General features: G+C 43.1%; 1 long non-coding RNA gene across 1 annotated transcript in view; it reads right to left on the bottom strand.

The window, feature by feature from the left end:
• LOC106984769 (uncharacterized) overlaps positions 1-20,015 on the bottom strand; it is a 185,674-nt gene that overhangs the window by 41,693 nt on the left and 123,966 nt on the right. Inside the window, exons 3-5 of the long non-coding RNA XR_003421295.2 lie at positions 17,676-17,751; positions 11,758-11,894; positions 11,475-11,577 (exon numbers count right to left, since the gene is read on the bottom strand). This is a non-coding gene — a long non-coding RNA (uncharacterized LOC106984769). The remainder of the gene's footprint in view (positions 1-11,474; positions 11,578-11,757; positions 11,895-17,675; positions 17,752-20,015) is intronic.

The raw sequence follows: 20,015 nt of genomic DNA, 5'->3' as shown, positions 1-20,015 counted from the left end.
TCCTGTAGGTCATAATCTCACAGAATATCCACTTAGGTCACTGCACACCCCAAACACCAAATGTCTCTCCTCTCCTTGGCAAAATGAGGTACTGCTGCTTCTGTACCAATTACAACTTTATCCTCTCTAGTCTGCCCTCCTTATAGATGAAATTTATTAATCAATTATAGAATAACTCCATCAAGAGAGAAACTCTGCTTCCTCAGACACTTCCCAAATGTTACCCACCCAAATCCAAAACCCTATAATAGCTCTTTCCAACACTCTCTTATTAAGATGCCCCACGATCCCCCATGGTGTGTTTTCTCCCACTCTTACAATGAGGAATAGACTCCACTTTCTCAACCGCAAATGTGTGTCTGTGGTCTAAAGCTTCTGGTTTCTAGTCACTCTGCCGCGTCTTCACTTGTTCTCTGAACTGGCCTAAGCCTCTGTTTTTCTCATCTCTAAAATGGGAATGATCAAAATATCTAACGCTTGGGGTGGTTGTAAAGATGAAATGAAATGATAAGCTTACTGAAGCCAAGCTCCATCTATTACCATTCCCACCATGATCATAATTACTACTGTTTTCATTACCATGACGCCTTACTGCTTCGTGGAGATCTTTTCCTAAAGCCCAGTTTCAAAGGAGTCTCTGCTTCTTAACATCACATATGTATTAAGCTCCTGCTGCATGCAAAACACTTTTCCCTCCCTCTCGGAATTCCTTTCTGCTGAAAACTTCAAAAAATTTTCAAGAAGTAGAATGTCTTTGCTCACCATTAAAAATTCTTTACATGCTGCCTTGTATATTACTTCCATTTTTACCTCTTTGTCTCAAACAAGATGGTTTCTGCCTTTAAGAAGCTTACCATACCCTGGAGTTATAACCCCCATAGCTCCTGGCACATAGTAAATGATCAATAAAACATGTGTTGATTGACACCAAAGGCAGTATGGACAGAAATGTACCACTGAAAGTGTAAAGGAGCTAGTTTTTATTAAAGTAAATTGTACCCCGAATGTGGGGCTCAAAATAATGACCCTGAGATCAACAATGGCATGCTCTACCTACTGAGCCACTAAAAGCCTTAAAGGACGTGGCTTTTAAAAATGCAGGTTCTTAGGCCTGGGGACAAGTAGGTAAAAGAAATTCAGGTGCCCTCTGGGGACAAGTAGGAATAAGAAATTCCGGTGTCCTTTGGCTTAAGTCTGCTCCTTACTGACTGTTTCCTCCTGTCAGCTGGGGGCAGGGGTCCTCGTTTTTCCATCCTTCAGGCTAACAAGATCACACTGCTTTAAGGCTTTTTCCCATCCAGCTAGGAAAGAGTCTTACAAAAAGAGTAAATTTCATAGTGTTCCCTTTCAGGAATTTCTTTTAATACTCCTTTTCTTTCCCACTCTACCACCAAACATATTTTTCTTGGTTCCAGTTAGCATAAATTTCTATGAGCAATGAGGAAGTTTCTTTCCAATCACTCATGTTTAGCACATAAACTTCTTCCAGGGTTGTCGTTTTTGTTTTTGTTTCTGTTTTTGTTTTTAATGACGGGGTGGAGTCGAGGGGGCAGGCAGCTTTCAGTAGAATATGAGTGTTTAATTTGCTACATGTAGCAAGCATTCCTTTGACGTCCAAAGACTACAGTATTAGATTTTTAGTTATTTCTTAGAAGGTGGGGGTAGGGAAACCCCTTTCCCACTAGTAAATATATCATTTTCTTTGAAAATTAATCGGCTCTACTGCTAGGGTAATAATTTTTTTTTTAAGTTTATTTCTTTATTTTGAGAGACAGAGCCCAAGTGTGCACAGGAGCATGAGCAAGGAAGGGGTAGAAGAAGAGAAAGAGAGAGAGAGAGAATCCCATGGAGCATGGGCACTGTCAGCACAGAGCCCGAAGAGGAGCTCGATCTCACCAACCATGAGATCATGACCTGAGTCAAAATCAAGAGTCAAGAGGTGGAGGCTTACCCGACTGAGCCAGCCAGGCACTCAATAATATTTTCTTTAAAACTGAAGAGCAATGCTCCCGCCTCAAACCCTGAGCAGCTGTGAAATACCATCACAAGTACATTTGGCTGGGCAAAGATGTGCCACCACTGTGACCCAATTCAAGTAACAAAGCCTGCCCCCCTTCCCCACTCCCCACCATACCTACTTGCAAGGATACCCCTCTCCTAATCCCCCACTGTTGGCATTTCTTCCTCACTCAGTTCCAAGTAGCAGAGGCTTGGAGGACAGTATCCCTGTCACGGCATGTCCTGCGGCTACTTGTGTGAATGCATTCCATCAGTATCTGTGCATCTCAGACATCCTCAGTGTGTTACTTTATGTAAGAAAAGCAAGATGCAGTTACATATACAGTGTGTTTCCACTTGTGTAAACTCTCACAACCCAAATTCCTATATGTGTGTTTCAGTGTTCGTGCATGACTGTCGAAACATGAGGAAAGTATAGAGAGGTATGTGATAAACCATATTGGTTAGCCCTGGGGCAGGGGACATGTTGGAGCAGGGGGAATAAGACAAATACTTATATTTTACTTATACATTTTTTCACTTTTTGGAGTAAAGAATATGATTTTTTTAATAAAAAATTAGAAGATACAAAAGCTCAAAAATATCTTTCAGTCTTTTCTGACTGTTGAAGTTGTCCCTGCAGTGCTCAAAAACTCCTTCTGGCAAGAGTAAGAAATAGGAATCTCAGAAGACCATAGTCTGCTGGAGAAAAGGGCCCTAGGCTTGAAGTAAGAACATCTGGGTATAAGGAAATCTGACGTAAGCAAAATAGATTACTGGGTGTCTCCAAAGGAAAATTATGCATTGTTTTGCTCATACCCCTCAGGATTATCTGATTCTCGTCTTTCGTTACCTTTGAGCAACTTTACAACTCTTTAAGTTGTCGCTAATCGAGAACAATGCAAAAGAATTTTTTCTATAGGCAAGCACTTGTGGTTTTTTCTGCCCAAGGAACGAGTCTCATTCCCCAGGTCCCATGTTTTCCTGCTATCAGTGTGTCTGTTCTTTGGATTTTTATTTGAACTCCTTATAAAATCTTACCAGTTGCCTCATTAGTGATGATTTAAATAAAATATTTATTTTATATCTGAATGAGAGTCATTGTAATTTTACTTTTTTTTTTTTTCCAATTAGCCCTTAACATGAGATTGAATCCCATGGCAGCTGGGGCGAGAGCGGCCAGCTCCTTCATTGCTCTGTCCCCATCCATCCATCTCTTTGCCCTTCGGTCTGTTAAATTCTGTCTCTCTCTTGCTCATATCCCTCGGTCCACAGGGGATCAGAAGGCAACATTTGTCATGATGCTTACTGGCGGTCTCTGGGTGGTGGCACTTGAAGAAATCTGTAGCCTTTTTTCACTTACCTGCATTGCTTGAATCTCTTATCGTTGACATCTGCCAGCTTTATAAATCAATAAAGCATATGCAGGCAAAGTCTGACACTTGTCCAAATTTGTTCAGTGCTTTTTTTTCTCTCCTAATTCTTTATATCTTTGATCTCCAAAGAACAAGAACAGTGAGAAATCTGACATATTAGCAGTGGCCAGTGAACTTTATCAAAGGAGATATTACAAGATGAGCAATGCTCACGCAGCAAAGTTTCTGAAAGGCTGTCCCACCTGCACAGAAGCCTCTGGCATGATGCAGACTTTTCACAGGGAGGTCCAATCCCTGAGGCACTCCCAGAGCTCAGCCTCCCTGCCCCTGAGTTCCTGCTGCACCACTGTCCCCAGGAGGCCTTTTCCAGGTGGCCAGACCTTTCTTGGGGGCAGGTTTGACTCCCTGATATATCCAGCCCTGTGCACCTTAGAAATTGGCACGTCCATTTTGTAACAGCGACCACCAAAGGCATTTGAGGGACATACACCACTCTGAAAAGTATGTGCAGCACACCCAACTTGCCAAGGACATTGTAAGAGGTCTAGCAGCATCCTGATCCTCCCCGCTACATGGCAGTAGCACTCTCCCCTCTCCCTTTTCCCATTTGTGATAAGCCAATGTCCTCTGGAGAGCACAACTGTTCCTGGTTGAGAATCACAGGTCTAGTGCATTTGAGCTTGTGCTCTAACCAAGGACTGTGCTAAATTCTGGAAGTAGAATGTCGCATACAACAGTCAGGAAGGCAATCACAAGAGTGTTCTCCACTTGTGGACCCTGATCACCATTTAGCTGAAGAAAGTAGGTAGGACTTGTCTTTCCATAGGACTCTTTTCGAAGAATACTATTCTGCTGCAATTCCAAGCAGAGACCCAGACTCTGACGCTGTCTGGAACACAATGCCAATGCTACAAGAAAAACAAATCCCTTATGACATCATTATGAACATAATTCAGCACTAGATCATGCGTGACTTTCTGATACCAAACCAGATGAAAATAGTACATGAAAATAGAACTACAGACCAATATCCCTCATAAACACGGACACAAAAATCTTCACTGAAATTTAAGCACTTTGAATCTGGCAATATATCAATAGAATAATATCTCATGACCAGGTGGAATTTATCTCATGAATGCAACATTGATTTAACGTTCAAAAGTCAATTGATAGAATTCAATGTGTTAACAAATTAAAAATTAAGGGGCACCTGGGTGGCTCAGTCGGTTAAGCATCCGACTCAATTTTGGCTCAGGTCATGATCTCATGGTTTGGGAGTTCAAACCTCACACTCCACTAGGCCCCACACTGTCAGAGCAGAGCCTGCTTGGGGTTCTCTATCTATCTATCTATCTGCCCCTCTCCCACTCACTCTCTCTCTCTCAGAATAAATAAATAAACATTTTTTAAAAATTAAAAATAGTCACTTACATATTTTTCTTTCCACATAGCCGTGGAAGAAAATTCTGCGAAACTTCTGCCGCCATGTAACGGGGTCTATCTTCCTCTAGTTTCCAAAATTATGCTCATCACTTTGTTCCAAGCACTTGGCCTTCTCAATGTCTACTACTCGGTAATATTTCAGAAAGTCTTTTCAAAGTGACTGGGACGTTTTCTATTTTGTTCTTTGGAAGTCTTCCAACACCTCCCTGATTCCAAAGCCGTTCCCACGTTTTAGGTATTTGTTATGGCAGAACCCACTTCCAGGTATCAAAATGTCTATTCGTTTTTTATTGTATCTAAAAAATTTCCACAAGCATAGCAGCTTAAAATAGTGTTAAAACACTCTTTCAATACCTCCGAGTTTTTTAGGTCAGAAGCCCAAGTAAACTCAACTGGGTTCTCTGCTGAGGGTTTCCCAAGACCAAAATCAAGGTCAAGTTGGGCTTTTCTCTGGAAACCTTGTGGAAGAATCTGCTTCCAAGCTCCTTTAGATTGTTGGACGTCCTTGTGTTTGCAGAACTGAGGTACCTGATTCTTTGCTGGTTGTCAGTCAGAGGTCACCCTCAGTTTCATAAGGCCACCTGTAGTTCCTTCTCACGTGGCCTCCCCCATCTTCAAACAAGCAAAGGCAGGTGGAGTCCTTCTCATGTTTTAAATCTCTGATTTATTCTCTCTGCTTTTAAAGGGTTCATGTGATTAAGCTGAATGGTCGAGCTGAACGGTCTCCCTTTTGCTGTATAACATATGTAACCATTAGAATGACATCTCAATATCGGCAGGTTCCACACACACTCAAAGAGGAGGGTGTTATAAGGATGAGCTCCATTAGGGATTATTCTTAGAATTCTACCCACCAACCAATTTTTGGATGTGACGGAAATGGTCATTATCTTGACGTTAGAGGTGGTTTCACAGCTGGATACAATGGTCAGACTCACTGAATTTACACTTCAAATGGATACAGTTTATTGTGGGTAAATTTTATATCTCAGTTAAAGTTTATAAGTTTCTTACCTAATATCATATTGAAGGATGAAATGTGGAAAACATTCCCCCAAATAGTAGAAGCAAGATAAGGACACACTCTATTGCCCTGTGTATTCAGGATTGTACTAGAAATCCTAGCTAGTACAGTAAAAAAAAAAAAAAAGTGACATGAAAGGGACAAGGATTGGAATTAAAGACGTACAAATACCATTTTGTGCAAATGACATGATTGAATATGTAAAATTCCGCACAGAATCTACAAACATGTCATTAGAATTAATAAGTAAATTTAACAATTCTGCATGACTGAAGTCAATATACCAAAATCAGTTGTATTGGTACACACTAACAAGAAATATTTGGGAAATGAAATCTTTAAAAAAAAAATACCATCTACTGTAGCATTTAAAAATGCCAAATATCTAAGAATAAAGAAATATGTATAGCACTCTACAACGAAAGCAGCAAAATATTGCCAAAAAATTAAAGAGCTAAATAGAGAAATATACTGTTCTTATGAATTGCAAGAGTAAATATTATTGAGATGTTAATTCTTCCCAAATACAGTTCCCAACAAAATCTCCAAGTTTTTTTTGTGGAAATTGACAAGCTTATTATAAAGTTTATATAAAAATGCATAAATCTAAAATAACCTAAACAAATTTTGAAGAAAAAGAAATTTGGGGGACTTACACTACCTAACTGTAAGACTTCGTAAAAATGCTATTCTATTAATGTGCTACTATCACATGGATGGATATATAGATCAACGGAATAGAACAGAGAATCCAGAAACAGATCACACACGTATAATCACTTGATTTACAATAAAGCCCTAATTGCAGTTTAATGGGGGAATGGATATTTTATACTGAATGGATAGTGCTCGAAATTAGATATCCATACGGGAAAAAAATTTGACCTTAATCTCTATTCATGTCCTATATAAATATCAATTCAAAACTAGGCCTAAATGGAAAGGCAAAATGGATAGAACTTCTAGAAAAGACATAGGAGAAATCCTTATTGCCTTAGAGTAGGCAAAGATTTCTTAAACAATAGGACAAAACTGGACTTCAACAAATTAAAACATTTTATCAAAAGTAATCCTCAAGAGAATTAAATGCAAATCTTAGATTGGAAGAAGATATTCTTAATACGTGTATCTGACAATCTAAAAGGATAAAGGGGGTGTGGGTGGCTGTCGGTTAAGCACCCAACTTTGGCTCAGGTCATGATCTAATGGCTTGTGGGTTCGAGCCCCACATCAGGCTCTGTGCTGACAGCTTGAAGCCTGGAGCCTACTTCAGATTCTGTGTCTCCTTCTCTCTGTGCCCCTTCCCTGCTCGTGCTCTGTCTCTCTCTCAAAAATAAATAAACATTAAAAAAATTAAAAGAGACAGAGAGAGAGAGAGAGACATGCAACCCACATAAAATAGGCTGAAGGTATATCTCCTTCGCAAAGGAGATACACCCAAATAGCAGATAGACTTGTGAGATGGTGCTCAACATCAAGGAAAGATTTAAACTACAATGAGACTGCCGATATATACCCTGTCAAGTGATTCAAATTAAAAAGACTGAAATCCCAAGTATTAGGAGAATATGGAATTGGAACTCTCTCCTACCCTCCTGCTGGAAATTGGTACTACCACTCTGGAAAACGTGCTATCTAACAAAGTCTGACATAGGCTTACTGTATGATCCGGGGTCTAGGCATTTACCTAAGAGAAAATCTCAAGAGGCAGACTGGAACTGATTCAAATGCTCTCTTTGTCCATCCCTCTACTACATACCCCCAAAACTCTAGAAACAAAAACAAAAACATCATTTGGGATAATGTATAAGCAATCTTCAAAAAAGAGGAAAGAATATTGAACGAAGAGTCAGTTCACATGGGTTTCAGTCACTTTCACATGACTCAACCTCAGTTTCACCATCTTAAAATCTGGAAAGTGCCCTGAGTCCTGTCTCATCATGGGAGGTTTAGAAGAGGAAGACAATGTAGTGAGGGTGGCTTTAGGGGAAGTGGGAAGGGCTCTGGGCTTTAGGATCAGGGATCGTCCCCTCTCTCTGCCACTCTGGACTAAGCAATCCTGTAACACGGTAGCTTGCATTTCTCTATTTAATAAACACAGCCACTGAGTTGTTACTGATTTATTCTACACCTCTCCCCTAGCTGATAGTCACATTGTCGGGTAACCTTGGACCTATCTGCCTGCTGAAATATTAATTCTGGAGAAGAAGCAGAAGCCCACAGGCAAAGATGTCTTGTGAACCCAAATTCTTTGGTGTTTATGCTCAGATACTGAAGGTGCCAGAAGTTCACAGGAGAAGGTGGGCAGGGAACTCCCAGGTCAAATGTCGAGGTCATTGCAGCAAATGCAAAGATCCACCTCTCCCATTAATTCTCCCTCTGACTTCCCATCTCTCATCCTGCCTTCTGGTGATATCTGAGGAAGGGGGTAGAAACGTAGGCGGACAATGGGGAAGTTCAGCTGAGAGAGTGACTTCCAATGTTTTACAGGTCAAGCTTGAGCCAGTGCACCAGTACACCTCGTAGTTGACACAACTATCACTTCTTAGATCACTTGCCAACTCTATCTTATGTTATCCCGGAGCCCAGAAAGAGTTGCAATACTTGAAAGACAGGTCATACCTAGCGGGTATCTCTGAAGTTAAAAACCAAAACATAGCAGGCACAGGTGGGATTTTTACAATCGTATTTCCTTTACCTGCACACACATTTTTACCAGTGTAGGAAACTACCCTCACACGCTGGAGCTTGCACCAAAATAAGATCGACGACTGAAGGGCAGCAGGTCAAAGAGAGGAAAGGACCAGTCCTGACCTTGCTAGCTCTTTTTTCCCAGTAGTACGATGGCACTCCTAGAGGAGATGCCCCTGCCCTTACAGCCAGACAGTGATACTCTCCTGAAGCTAGATTCACTGTCTCACACGTCGACAGCCTACCCCTGGTGGCCTCCAGAGCAATAATCTTTGACCCTCTAACAGAGATGGCTGCAGGAGGTGTTATGAAATGAATAAAATCCTATACCCAAGGATGTGTGGCATGTGGAGTGCAGGCCGAACAGAAGATGATAATTTAACTCCAAGTCTTGGGTTTTATATAGAGATGAGTTTTCTTCCTCCATGAGCCTATCACTTCATGTACACTAATCTGTCTTCATTTCTAGCACAGAACCTGCTACAGACTTTTAAATTGCCATCAGGGACAGGAACTAAAGTGGAACATGAACCAGAAGCTGGAATGAATATACTCATTTGCGAAATCCCACAGTGAATCCAAATATTAACTTTCTAATTGAATTGAAAGTTTTTAAAAACAAGTGAACCAGCTCAAATTGAAACCGAACCTATATTTTTTCCAAAACTACTAAATGGAAAAAACCTATTCACATGGAAAAAAAAAAGGGCGAATTTAAAAAGTCTCAGGGGTATCTACCCCAAAGAAATAAAAACAACTGTCCACACAACTATTTGCGGGCAAGGGTTTACAGAAGAAGTGTCCAGAATAGCCAAGAACTGGAAAACAATTCAAATGTCTACCACCTGATGAAGGTATAAAAAAAATGTATATGTCAGTGTGATGAACTATTATTCAGCAATGAGCAGAAACAAAATCCTGATATATGCTACAACGTGTATGAAACTCAAACACATTATACTAAATTAAAGAAGCCAGACTCAAAAGACCACATGATATATGGTTCCATTCATATGAAATGTCCAGAAAAGGCAAATCCACAGAGAAAGAAAGTAGAATTGTGGTTGCCTAAGGCTGGGAACAAATGGGTAAAGGGGATCTTCTGAGGTGGCGGAAATGTTTAAGAATTGAACCACGGTGATGGTTGCATAACTAAAAATCAATTAATTGCTTGCTTTAAAAAGTCTCAGAACCAACAACTATTGTTTCAAGTCTCTGACTCCTCCATCTGCTAGTTTGCAAACACTACATCTGGGCATGCTTTGCTCCACTAGGGCCTGCCCATCGATCCACGAATCTCTGGCTGCGGTAAAGACATGTTGCAGAAGCAGTTTACAACTGTTTCCCCAGTGATCACATCTTCTGGTAAAAAACTAGTTCCTGACACCATCAGGGTGGACACATAAGCAATGTTAAGCCAATCATAGCATCTCTCAGGCTGGACTCCAGGGAGCTGTCCAAGGAGTGAGCATAGAATCCAAACCCAGCCAGTTAGAATCTTTCCTAAGAGTTTTTAAATTGGAACCTGCAAGCATCCCATTTTCCTCTCAGCCCAAAGCTGGAAGATGTGAGTTCAAAACTACCTGGTGCCATTTTCCCTGATGCACAGTGCAAGTCCATTTGCAACAGAAAATGAAACAATCCATAAAGAGGCACAGACATGAAAACTAGCAAGCTAGAGGCTGGGAGCATCCAACACCAGGAAGCAAACCAATCTCACTCCATTTCCACCCCCGTCTTCCCTGAAATTTGGTTATATTTGCCAGGAACTCTCCCCACACCTCCCGGCTTTATTTGCTTGAGCTAGTGTGATTTGGGATTCTGTTGCTAGTAAATAAAACACCAGCCACAGAAACAGAATTCAAGGTGACCTGTCTTAGGGAAACTTTTGAGTAATCCCTTCCCACTAGAAATATCTCTTCAACCCCAATACACTCAGGTGTCAACATTTTCTTGTGTTGATCCCATGACTAGGCTCCAGTGCTTGCCATACTCATCCACTATAGCACAAGTTGGCAAACTTTTTCTGCCAAGGTCCAGAGAGTAAATATTTTAGGCTATCTGGGCCATTTGGTCTCTATCGCAGCTATTCAATCCCGCCATACTAGCGCAAAAATGCCATGGATAATACACAAATGAGTGTAGCTGTGTTCCAATAAAACTTTATTTAGAGAGCAGGTGGTGAGTCAAATTTGGCCCTTGAGCCATAGTTTGCCAACCCCTGCTATATAGGATTCTTTCTTTCTTTCTTTCTTTTCTTTTCTTTCTTTCTTTCTTTCTTTCTTTTCTATCTATCTATCTATCTACATATCTATATAACACCAGGTTTCCAGAATTGGATTAATCATAATCCCTAATTCATGATACACTGTCACCATTGGTTGCTGATAGGTTTATTTTATTTGAATCATTGATAGATGTTAATAATATAATGAACACTAGTGAAGCCATCACCCACCTAAGAACTGGAGCATTATTAAGAAAACTGACCTAGGTCTGGTGATCAACAGAGGCTTGACTCTCTAAGCAGCGGAAACAGCAAGTGTGAAGACAGTAACATAAAGACACGTAACTGACTGTTCCATTCAGAGCACAGCTTGCTTGAAGTGCACAGTGAAGTGTGGGAAGCAGGAGGAGATTTGGTCCCAGGTAATGAAAGTTTGCCTAAACATTGCTATGTATATAGCAGGTGGGCCCTACATGTATATTATATACAATTATATAAACACACACACACACACACACACACACACACACACACACACACACACAATTAAATCCTTGGAGGACTACAAAAAGGCCAGCCCACCCATCTACTCAACCAAGAAAATCCTTTGGCCCTAGTCCTTCCTGGGAGTCTGGAATTTGAAAACTTGAAATATGAAACTGGAAAGTGAAGATTTAAACAGGTGGGCCCATTCATCTGTGGGGTAACTCACCCTCTAATTCCAACGGGTTCTGGCAACAGCAAGGAGGTAGGGTCCAAGTCGGGGCTCCATCCCAAGTGTCCTGAAGGCACCGGGAGTGTTACATAGGCCAGGCCTATTGGAGATGGGCTGACTTGAGGATGTGGAATGAAAGGCAGGAAGCAAGAAGAGATAGGGCATCTTTTTAACTCTGGCCTCCCCATCTGTGTGCTCATTAGTGCAAAGCGCCCACCCCAGAATTCTAGTCCTCCCTCTGTGCGAATAAGATTACACTTCCCTATCCCTTTGGAATTACCTGTGACCATGTGTCTTGCATTGCCCAGGGAACAGTGAGTAGAAGTGACACGTGTCTCTTCCAGGTGGCAACCTCAAGGGCCATGTGCAGTTCAACCATCTCTATTCTCCTTGCCAAAGTGATGGATTGTAGAAACTCTGTTGAGAGGAAGCCACCATCAGCCCAAGTCCCTGAGTGACCATGAGAGCAGAGCCATTCTTTTGACCTACACTAGACATGCAATATAAACCTTTTGTGTGTTAACGCGTGCGATATGATGTCAGTGTGGGGGTTTTGTTTGTTTGTTTGTTCATACCAAGAATAATCTCAACCGGGGTCAACAAACTATGGCTGGCAGGCCAAACTTAGCCTACAACCTGTTGTTGTAAATCGTTCTATTGGAACACATCCACGCCCATTCACTTATGTATTGTCTATGGCTGCTTTCACACACTAAGTAGTTGTGACAGACACTGTATGGTCCACACAGCCTAAAATATTCACTGTTTTGCCCTTTATAGAAAATGTGCACCGACCCCTGACCCAGACTCTTCAAACTGGGGAGCCGAGAAGGACAAACCACCTGAGGAGCTTGTCCCCACTCCCCAATGTCCTCTTCCTTCCCTTAGGTTCTCCCGCCCACAGGTGGGACATGATTCTCTCGAGAAAGGATTTGCTGTCTATCATTCGCACCTCGGTGGGAAACATTTGAGGTGCAGTGTGACCTCTTCCAGGAACAACACGAGGCCATGCCTTTGAAACTTTAGACCCCACTAAAAAAGGCATTAATGAAATAGATGGAAGGATTATTTTAGGGAAAACACAGGGGTCCTTCCAGATGTCCCTGAAACTACCTCATGCAGGTGACTGCCTTTGTTAACTCAGCATGCAAGATCAGTCCTGGGAATAACCTAATAATAGGTGTCTTTCAAAATCTCACCAGGCTACCTTCAAAATAGATACATTCAGTTCTTGAACTGTTTCGTCCACCAAGCACATAGCTAAGAACCAAGAAGTAAACCAAAAATGCTTCAGGGCAGCCAAAAAAATGGAAATTTTACCTGAGCACAAGGAATTTACATCTGGACAATTTACTACGCGTGCACACACAATTCTAACTTGAGGATCTGGCTTATTTTACCAAGAACCAGCCCCTACAAATTCCCTCGTGAAGTCCACCCTTTCATTTATCAGTCTTGCATTCAGTCAGCAACACATTTGCCCAGTGACTCCTGTATTTTCTTTTTTTTATGTTTATTTATTTATTTTGAGAGAGAGAGAGCGAGAGCATGTGAATGGGCAGGGGCAGGGGTGAGGGAAGAGAATCCCAAGAAGGCTCCGCACGATCCACACAGGGCTGGACGTGGGGCTCGATCTCACGACCAGCAAGATCATGACCTGAGCTGAAATCAAGAGTTGAACAGTCCACTGACGGAGCCACCCAGGTGCCCCAACTCCTGTATTTGCAAATGCAACTTGACCTTTGTAGAACAATGTGTAATCTAACACGCCTACACATGCGAGCTGGCTTCTGCGGGGAAAGCAAAGATGAGTGAGACCGTGCCTGGCCCTCAAGGAAATGATAATCCACTAAGAAGGCAGGGTTGTCAACTCCTGAGCCGGACTCAAGGCAGACGAGGGAAGGAGCCCAATAAAGATAGAGGAGTTTCTGTGGGGAAGTAGAGGAGGAACAGAGTCTGACTTAAAGATCTGAGAACTCAGCACGGCAGGACACTGGCACCAGTCAGGAGCCAGAGAGCAAACGGAACAATTCGGAAATCCGGACAGGGCGGATGCAAGGTCACAAGGGTGTCCAGGCATCCCTCCTGGACCGCTACACATGGGACCCTCCTCTGTACTCTTCGATCTCATTCCTCACCTGCAGTCGGAGAGGCCTTTCAAAGTGTAAATCTGATCACTCATGCTGGCACTTAAAAACCACAGTGATTTCCTAGGCCTGGGAGGCTTTCAGTCCAGGACAGGGAGCCCACCTGTCTGTAACCCAGCCCGCATCACACACACCCTGGCTCACTAGCCCAGCCACGGCGCTCCTTTTCCAGCCACTTGTCTGTGACCTGTTCCTCTAGCAATGGACCTTGAGGACATTTCGTACAAGACTAGAGCTCCTGGGCCTTTATGAACCCAAAGATATCATGACGGTATACTAGAGTACAAGCGTTAATGTTTAGTATCAGCCTCTGCGTTTTCCAGTTGGAGAAGGAAAAACAAAACCTGGTGTGCAACGGGTGCTCAATAAATTCCGCACCCTCTAATCTGGGCAGTCAGGAAGAGCTTCACATTTCAGAAAGATTTCTAGCCAAAGAGGCTCAATTATTTTAAGTCCTGACATTTGAAAGAGCAAAGGGCCCATTTGAAAAATCGGGCTAAACCACACTGATCCCCCAAGGCTTCCACACTCGTTTTCCTCTGAGGCTGGGTGCCCTACGAAGTTGTTTGGATTCATAAATGTCCCCACCATGCCTCTGCCCTTTCCTTGTCGTCCGTACCCCAAATATTGCTGAGCAGAGAAGCCTTTTCAGTCCAGGAGAAGAACATTGATTCAGGTGGGAAATGAATTGTGAGAACAGATGTTCTTGAAATCAAATCTCTGGTCTCATGCAAATATTGTCAGAAATAGACAATGAGAGAACCACAGAGGAAGTGCAATCGACACATAAACCTTGTTTCTAAAACAAATCTCTAAGCCACCCACAGGCCTGAAGTGAGCCTCCAGGCGTGTGATTCAGAGGCAGCCTGAGATGCAAGCAAAATACTCAACTGCCTAAATTATGCTCTTTTAGAGATTCCAAGAAGTGCTTCTTAATCTCAGATAGCCAGACTGTCCTAGGACCAAAGCACTAGAAGTTTCACAATTAGAAATTCACTCCTTTGGATATATTTTCTCTAGTCCATTTTTTAAAAATGGCAGAGCCAGGGAGAAGCTATCGTTCTTGAGCAAATAAAACACTAAACTGGGGCGCCTGCATGGCTCAGTCAGGTGTCTGACTCTTAATCTTCTCTCAGATCATGATCTTGTGATCTTAAGATTGAGCCCCATGTCAGGCTCTGGGCTGAGCATGGAGTCTGCTTAAGATTCTCCCTCTCTCTCTCTCTCCCTCTGCCTCTCAAAAAAAACAAACAAACAAAAACAAAACAAAACAAAAGCAAAAAAAAAACGCTAAACTAATATACAAAATGTTAAATAACAGGAGTAATAATGTTTTATATTTATACAACATACTATAGCTTCTAATATGGGAAGTGGGTAGAATATACACTCTTTCCCCACATTTTATAGATAAGGAAACTGAAGTTCAAAGAGGCAAATGACTTGCTCAAAGAACAAGAACACATAAAGAAGGGCAAAGATAGAGCAGAAGCAGGTCTCCTAGTACAGTGCCTTTGCAGAGATGGCAAACAGCCACAGAAGCCACATCTCTGCATTTACAATCTCTACAGTTGGAAATATGCAGTTTCTTCCATCCATGGGGACCAGGGAGCATGAGAATGATGTGCACACAACCCGCATGCCCGTCCTTCCTTGCCATCTGCATATAGTATCTCAGTGCCCCGGGGGCACAGAATTCAAGTGGACCCAGGATGCAGGAGTTTAACGAGACTCAAAGGGAATATAAGGTAAGCACATTACACCTAAGAAAGAGTCAGCAGGGCACTGACATCACTTTCCATGTGAATCAGAACTCCCTCTAAACACAGAGAGGGTAGTGGCATGCTCAAAAACACTACTGAGCAAGGAACCCCATCACGGCCTTTCTTAGCCAAGTACTCACACCAAATGCCCATCGGTATATTCCTAGAACTGTAGAAACGCCACATATCAAGCTCTCCCAGTGGTCCTGCTGCCGCCCACTCTTAGGCTAATGGGAGAACCAGTCAACATAGACCCTCTCCATCATGAAATCATCTTCACAAATGTTCCTTGAGAATCCTGCTGTCCAGTGAAAACGAAGTTCACACAAAAATAAACACAAGAATATTTATGGCAAATATTTAACAGCAACAACAAAATGGAAACAATCCGGTATTCTCAACCTGTACGTGGAAAAACAAACTTTATTACATCCTTACCGTAGAATACTACTCGGCAGTAAAAAGGGACAAACTTTTTACATACGACACAGATGAATTTCAGATGCATATTTATGCTAATGAAAGAAGCCACACTCAGGAAGACCGTATGGAAATCTTCTGAGATGGGCTCCATCTGGAAAAACAGAGGCTCGGAGAGAATAAACAGATTTTCCAGAGGCAGGGCTCAACCTTCAAGGGGCCCGGCTACAGGGCTTTCAGCTGGCAAGGAAGGGCAATGTGCACAACCCAGGTGAAGATTCAGGGAAAACAAAGCCCTCAGCCCCTTTCACCCCAGGCAATCCCAGAGCAGAATCAGGTGAATGAAGCAGGCAGCCGTTCACAACAGCTATGCGATGCCACTCTCTGCTGCATTAACTCAACCCATATTGATCTAGCTGACAAGTCCAGAACTAGAACTTAGCCTTGATGATGCACTGCAACTTATCATGGTCAGTAGTAACTAATACTAAGAAAATCTGCTGAGCCACGAGATTTCATTTTCCATCACAGGGTGACTGAAGCTATTTTTATTCGGAGTAATTTGAATTCGAAGGCAACCATAAAAAAAAAAATGGACAAAGAAAGAGAGACCCTTATCGCAATCCATTTTTTCAAACGCATCAGAAATTATGAGAAGTAATTCAAGCATTTCAGCTAAAACAAGGCTAAAGATAAATCTTGGCTGCGGCCCCAGGTCCAATATACCTGCTATCCTTAATCTGTTTTTTTAAAAAATCTCCTTTAAAAAGGAAACTTTGTTCCTGGCATCATTAGAGTGTGCCATTCTCTTGACCTGGCCTCAGCCCAGCACTTTCCAAGCACTAGGCCATCAAACGGAAATTGGCACTGATCGTGTTCTTTTTCTGGGCTGCAACTATAATCAATGCTTACACCAAGTAAGCATCTTCCGTGGGTTGGTGCTGACCTGGGTGGAGTGGGGGTTACAAGTCCTCAATACGTACCTTATGTACGTATTGCCTTTGTGCATGGAAAACTTTTCTCCAAAGGGCAAATGATGGGAGACCATATAAACCCAAGTGCTAAAAATTCACATTCAGGTAAGAATATTGAGTTTAAAACCAATGGTTCTCCAGCTTTATTGAACTTCAGCCTCACTCAGGGTGCTGTTAAAAATTCAGACTTTGAGCACCACTACAGAAGTTCTGTGTCTATAAGTCTAGAGGGGTCCTCAAGAGTCTGCATTTTTAATAAGCCTCCCCCCAGGTCCAGTAATTCTGATGCTAATGGCCCCAGACCACACATCTGTGGCCTCCACTGACTAGTGTTTCTGCAAACAAGAGGACCACTGCCAAGAACGTTCAGGAAAGCCACGTGAAGAGGCTGAGCATCATTCGGGTAAGTCAGAAGTCTTTCTCTTATGAAAAAACATAAAACAAAACAGGACCTGGCAAAAAGGAAACAAGTCAACACCCCCTCCTTTCTCATTTCCATCAATTTCAAACATCCAAATCTCTGGTCTCATCTCTTTGATGAAGATGTCCTGTGATATGGGAAAGGTCAGTCTCTGGGCCTGCAGCTAAGAAAATATTTGCACTAGGAACGTGATGGCCAAGAGGGAGGCCACACAGGAACCCCGAAGGTCAGGGCTGCGGTTAGTTGATGCCACTGTTGGTTTGCTTCTGGGTGGAGCGTGCCTTGAGTTTTGGCTTTGAGTGAGGAAAGTCCCCAGGAGGCCCATATAATTGTGGGAACCACCGTGGAAGCTCTCCACAGGCTCTGGGAGAGGCGAAGGAGGTTAGCGCGATGCCAGAACAGCTCCCAAGGACACCGGCAGCCGTGTCCTCAGCCCGGGCCAACTCTGTGGATCTCACAGCTTCCTCGCTCACCTTGAGGTTTCCCTGGCAACTAACTGAAGAGAACTGGCAGAAAGACGGCTTCTCTGTGAGAGTTGCTCCAACAGATCTGCATACAAACAGAAGAAGGGACAAATGAAGGCAAAAATCCCTGTGATGGTTGAAACCAAAAGAAGAGTGGCAATCTGCTGGTTTCTGTCCGGGCAGAGGAAGATCGAACACATGATGGTTCACTTGTGAATATTTTTGCAGCATTTTGGTTTCAGGCTATATGCATGGCCGGTCAAAAATGAGTAATGATAGGGGCACCAGGGTGGCTCAGTCGGTTGAGCATCCAACCCTTGATTTCAGCTCAGGTCATGCTCACAGGGTCGTGGGATTGAGCCCTGCATCAGGCCCCATGATGAGCATCGAGGCTGCTTAAGATTCTCTCTCTCTCTCTCTCTCTCTCTCTCTCTCTCTCTCTTTCAATTCCTGGGGAGCTCAGTCAGTAGACCATCCAACTTCAGCTCAGGTCATGATCTCACAGTCCATGAGTTTGAGTTCTATGTCAGGCTCTATGCTGACAGCTCAGAGCTTGGAGCCTGCTTCAGATTCTGGGTCTCCCTCTCTTTGCCCCTCCCCTGCTCACATTCTGTCTCTCTCTCTCAAAAATAAAACATTAAAAAAAATTTTAAGATTTTCTCTCTCTTGGGGTGCCTGGGTAGTTCAGTCGGTGAAGCATCCAGCTCTTGGTTTTGGCTCAGGTCATGATCTCTCAGTTCACGGGTTCAAGCCCCACATCGGGCTCTGCACTCTCTCTCCCACCCTCTCTCTGCCCCTGCTTTTGCTTGCTCACTCTCTCTCTAAAAAGATTTAATGAGTAATAATAATATGTATAATAATACTTAACACAATCTGTCATGGAGTAAACCCCCATCAATTAGTTGGTCTCAATCCGGGCTGCACGTGGGAATTACCTGGGGGCAAGAACAACAACGCCCAGGGACACCTGGGTGGCTGAGTAGGTTGAGCATCTGACTTCAGTTCACGTCATGATCTCACGGTTCATGGGTTTGAGCCCCACTTCAGACTTGCTGTCTGCACAGAGCCCCTTCAGATCCTCTGTCCCTCTCTCTCTCTGCCCCTCCCCTACTTGTGCTTTTTCTCTCAAAAATAAACATTAAAACACACACACACACAAAATACCGATGCCTGGATCCCACCACCAGAGAACGTGATTTAATAAATCTGGGTGTGCCTGGGCATCGCAACAAATGTCACCATCTCCTTCAGTGCATATAACCCTGCAAGTTAAGTACCCTGAGCTCCTTTCTACAAGGAGAAACCAATATCTCAGAGGTTATGAGATGTGTCCAAAGTTATTCACCTACTATGTGAGTAACGTGAAAGTGATTCGAACCTGAGCCTGTCTGACCCCCCAAATATTTACCACTGTGGAGCTATTTAGATACTGATCCACTATGGCAATATTTAGAAAAAGAGGGACTTTGGGTCTGGGGAAAGCCAAAGCCAATGAAATGCAGCAGATGTGGAGGTTTGGGCAATCAGGCCCGGAGAGAAATGAACCAGGGTGGGGAGAGTGAGGCCAGGCCGTCAATCAGCAGTCTCTCTGAGGGAAGGTGCCTGGCAAAGCTCTTCCCGTGCAGCTGTCCCAGGAATTCTGCCTCCTACACAGCTCTCGAGTGTCTCTGCTTCTCCCCATTTCTATGGCTGCCACACTGCTTGCTCTGAGCTACCATTTTGTCTCACCTAAACTACTTTAACTTACACTTAACCTACATTGGGCTGCTTGCCACACAGACCCAACGGTGGGGCTTAACCAAACAAGAGTCTCTATTTCTCAGTCACCAGAGACTCTAGAGGTTAGCTATGTAGCGGGGACAGCATCTACAAAGTCATCAACGGCCCAAGTACTCTCAAAGTCCTGGGTCCACATTCCATGCAGAAAGAAGAGCGGCAAAAGAAGGAACAGGTGGCGTCCACCCCGGGAGAGCCAAAACCTGACCAGAAATCCTCAGCAGATTTCAGCATATGTCTTGTTGGTCAGGTCTGGGTCACATGCCACCCTTATCTGCAAGGGAGTCTGAGCAGATGAATAGCGTACCAGATGCATTTTCACTCTGAAAATAAAACCAACGAGCAAACAAAATACTGAGGTTTGGTTGATTAAGTGAACTGCCTAATGACTAGCTCCCTGTTTCCATCCGTTCCTCTCTCTGGTCTTTTTCCCAAATAGTAAACAATGTATATCTCTAAAGGGCAAACGTGAACCCACAACCGCTCCAGAATAAACTCCTTCAAGGACTTCCGCTGCTTTGGTGCAAAAGCAGGGTGCCGTGATACAGTCTACCAGGCTGGACCACGCAATAC

Source organism: Acinonyx jubatus, chromosome D2 (assembly GCF_027475565.1).
Source record: "Acinonyx jubatus isolate Ajub_Pintada_27869175 chromosome D2, VMU_Ajub_asm_v1.0, whole genome shotgun sequence".
Lineage (NCBI taxonomy): Eukaryota > Metazoa > Chordata > Mammalia > Carnivora > Felidae > Acinonyx > Acinonyx jubatus.
The sequence above is the reverse complement of the archived record's forward strand: the minus strand, read 5'-3'. Positions and strand labels throughout refer to the sequence as shown.